Consider the following 3681-nt stretch of genomic DNA (forward strand, 5'->3'; position numbering starts at 1 on the left):
TTTAGTAAAAGATAATTTATTTGTATTGTATGATATAGTTCAAATACTGTATTGTGGGAAATTTTGGAAGGAATTAAATTTGGCAAATTTGGCGTTTTGATAGCCATTTGCCAAAATAAAAATCTGTCCTTTCCAGCCATTTTGCGCATGCTCATACAATGGCACATGGCCACAAATTTGCCAAATTAAAATTTGCTAATCACCAAAATTTAGAAATTTGCCAAATTTAACTCCCTCCAAAATCTTCTGGCTGCTATCTGTACACTCTTTAAGTAAAAATTTGTGTCAAAAACTATAAATTTTAAAATTTCACAGAATAAACTTTGTATTGTATTCTTGTACATGTTAGTATAGTTTAGTATACTCTTGCACACCTCAGTATACTATCATTGTATGTGTTCCATACAGTTATTTGGTGGTGTTTTACTAACACTGGATACTATACCAGTCTGGATAAGATGGTTGCAATACGTCTCATTATTCCGATACTCAATTGAAGCTATTGTAGTCAATGAAATTGATGGACTGTATTTTAATCAAACAATGTAAGTCATAATCATCTCTCTCTTCCTTCTTTCTCCTTCATTTAATATTGAAACTCTCTCTTTCCTTCTCTTATATCAAATTTGTCATTGATTAACGTCCATAATACTCATATTCACTGTTTAATATTTCAATTAGCTTTGCTACTATTATTAATAAAAAATACTAACAATAATAATTTTAGAAATAATTTGTAAAAATTAATAGCACATGAAAAATACGCTCTGCTATATTGATTCATTCTCTCTCTCCTAGTAATGGTAGTAGTGTGTTAGTTCCTGGTAGTGAGTTATTGTCATTTCAAGGATACAAGACCAGTTGGTTGTGGTATGACATGATTGGACTAGGAGGACTGGCTCTTCTATTCCTAACACTAACATACATTACACTGAGACTAATTAAGAAAGAAAAATAAATAAATAATAATAACAACAATAATAATGATGACAATAATGATAATGATAGTTGTTGCCTGTCTTGTTGTCTTGGTTTAATAATGATGACTTTTATTTTTAGCTCAAGGTATGCACATTAAGGAAAAATTGTCAAATTTTGAAAAAATCTTGTTTAAAAATTGCAAAAAAATCTTTAAAATACAAAACACATTAGAGTAGCCAAAATAACTGATATTAAATTATAACTAAAAGTACAAAACGAATTCACTACTTCACTCAAGTTTTTCTTTTATTTCAATTATAATGTCAGACATTGTTGGACAATCTTTGTAGTCTCTATCAGACAATGTTCAATGAGATTCTTCAATGTCGGCCTCTTGATAGCTTTAATCTGAGCCACTCTCTTTCCTACGTCTGGAAACTGACAAACGGACATTTCCATAAGGAGGACACCATAACTGAAGACATCCATTGCAGGAGAGTGTTCCTTTGGATTGCCTGCTTCAGGTGCTGAATAGACAGAATTGCGTGTGCTGGTAAGTGGCTGAAGACTAACTGAACCATAATTTGATTGAGTGTGGTAGAACAGTTAGTGAATTGTGTGATATATTGAGAGACTGTAAATTAGTCAATTATCCAATGTCTACTGGTAAACACTGTAGTTTATTATAACTGAGGGAGAGATAAAGGAAACAAAGAATGAACAAAATACAAAACAGAATAAGTGATAGATACTGCATGTCATCTAAATTTTTTGTAGCCCCAAAACAAATTTAGCAAAAAATCTACACATTTTGTATTTAATAAATTAACTATCATGTGAGTTAAAAAGTAAAAATTAAATCAATTTTTATCAATAATTGTAAAATTTAATTCTCAATAAATTAGTACATGTATGCATGAAGAGATATATACATGTACATATGGTAGAGAGTGGATACAATATTTACCTTGCAAATATTTTAGATAGTTTATCCAGTTTGATCACATTATTAGGTAGACATCTTAACTCATTGTACTGGACCTATAATAACAATAACACATAACATGTAAACATAATTATGAGTCTTTATACAAAAATAAACAAGCTGATCTATAAACAAATCTACAACATTCAAAGGAGTTGTCTCAAAGCATGCAGTATACCATGCTATTACAATTTAATTGATACATACATGTACAGTAAACATGTATTGTAATGATATTAAAAATCTTATATTTTTATTCTCACCTCAAGCGCTGACAATGAATTAAAGTTTTCAATATCTTCAGATATTTCTTTGATTTCGTTAGATGATAGATCCAGTCTAGTCAGTTCCACCTGGTCCCACCATCTCTCATCAACATCAAATGAAGCAGTACTACCATCAGGAGGATCAATATTGAGTCTCCACAGTTTAGGAGGAATAGCACTAATGCCCCTGTAATTAGAGACATTCACCCACTAACTTTCATACATTCATTATTTCATGTTCATTAATACGTCACAAAAATGAAAATTGAAAAAGCTTATTTTTTTCATTTTGATGAATTTAAAAAACATGTTACAAGTCTCAAACAGCCTCCTACCTGTTTCACAGGTTCAGTGAACTGGTTTTACGAGCTTCTTTATATAAGGATTCTGGTACAGTCCCCTCCTTACCTACCCCATCACTTTGACTAGGAGAATTGAAGAAGTTGGGATTTGGTTTGAGTCTAGTAGAACCAGCAGGAGATTGTCTACTGGCACCACGACTGGAGCTCATTTTATGAATTTTGGATAAATGGGTGTGGTCTTATGTTGCATAGTTTGGGTGGGGCTGGTATTTTGCAAGAATGGCATCTAAAAGTGAGGGCCACTATTTTCTTCTCTTTGTATCTCTTTCATTCATTCTTTGTCTCTCTTACTCTCTCACTTACTTTACTCCTCCGTATCCTGTCCTTATTCTAACTAATCACTATATTACTGTTACTCTGTTACTGGTACCTCTTGTTCTCTATAGGCTATCAACCAGTGAAGAGGAATAGTCACTCCACAGTAAAGGTAGGAGACTACCTATATATGTGGGGTGGGGTTGGAATACATGATAATGTGATGGAGGTGTATCTCTTACCAACTGGTGCTTGGGACCAGAAACCTACTACTGGTACCCCACCACCAGGTAACTTCGCCTACTCAACCGTTGCCATAGGAAAGGACATATATTATTTCGGTGGATGTGATAGTAGTTATGAAAACAGCTTACATTGTTTCAATGTGGATTCATTCAAGTGGAGGAAACTCTCTCCTTCTAGTTATGATCGTGATCCAATGATGAAGGCCTACTGTGGAATGATATCAGCTAATTTTGACGGTGAAGACTATCTTATAATAATTGGAGGCTATGGATCATCTTCTATCAATACTCCAAAGCAACCTGATGCTCAGTATTCAGCTGATGGTAGATGTAATGAGATACATTATTACAGGATTTCATCAGGTCAGTAATTCTCATCATTGATACACAATAGTTGATGAGTATTTCAAACTGAATAATTTATATTAATGTACATAAAACAGATTGTTAATAATTAAGTGTGTTTGTTAGTGTGTCTCTGTGTGTCATGTTTTTGTGTGTGATGGTGACGTGTGTCTGTATGTGACGTGTGTGTGTACTAATACATACATTATGATGTGTCTGTGTATGATAGTGCATATAATGTATGTGAGAATTTAGTGAATGTATGACGTGTGTATGTGACGTGTATCTATAATGTGCATTTT

General features: G+C 33.0%; 2 long non-coding RNA genes across 2 annotated transcripts; one reads left to right on the forward strand and one right to left on the reverse strand.

Moving 5' to 3' along the window:
- Positions 1-380: 380 nt before the first annotated feature.
- LOC109588546 (uncharacterized) lies at positions 381-1085 on the forward strand. Its single transcript, XR_002188236.1, has 2 exons — positions 381-545; positions 799-1085. It is a non-coding gene; the product is annotated as an uncharacterized LOC109588546 (long non-coding RNA).
- Positions 1086-1236: 151 nt separating this feature from the next.
- On the reverse strand, positions 1237-2688 carry LOC109588547 (uncharacterized). The gene is made up of 4 exons (XR_002188237.1): positions 2508-2688; positions 2170-2359; positions 1889-1962; positions 1237-1610 (listed from the first exon to the last, which is right to left on the reverse strand). It is a non-coding gene; the product is annotated as an uncharacterized LOC109588547 (long non-coding RNA).
- Positions 2689-3681: the final 993 nt, after the last annotated feature.

The sequence above is a fragment of the Amphimedon queenslandica genome, unplaced genomic scaffold (assembly GCF_000090795.2).
Source record: "Amphimedon queenslandica unplaced genomic scaffold, v1.1 AMPQUscaffold_12030, whole genome shotgun sequence".
Taxonomy (NCBI): Eukaryota; Metazoa; Porifera; class Demospongiae; order Haplosclerida; family Niphatidae; genus Amphimedon; species Amphimedon queenslandica.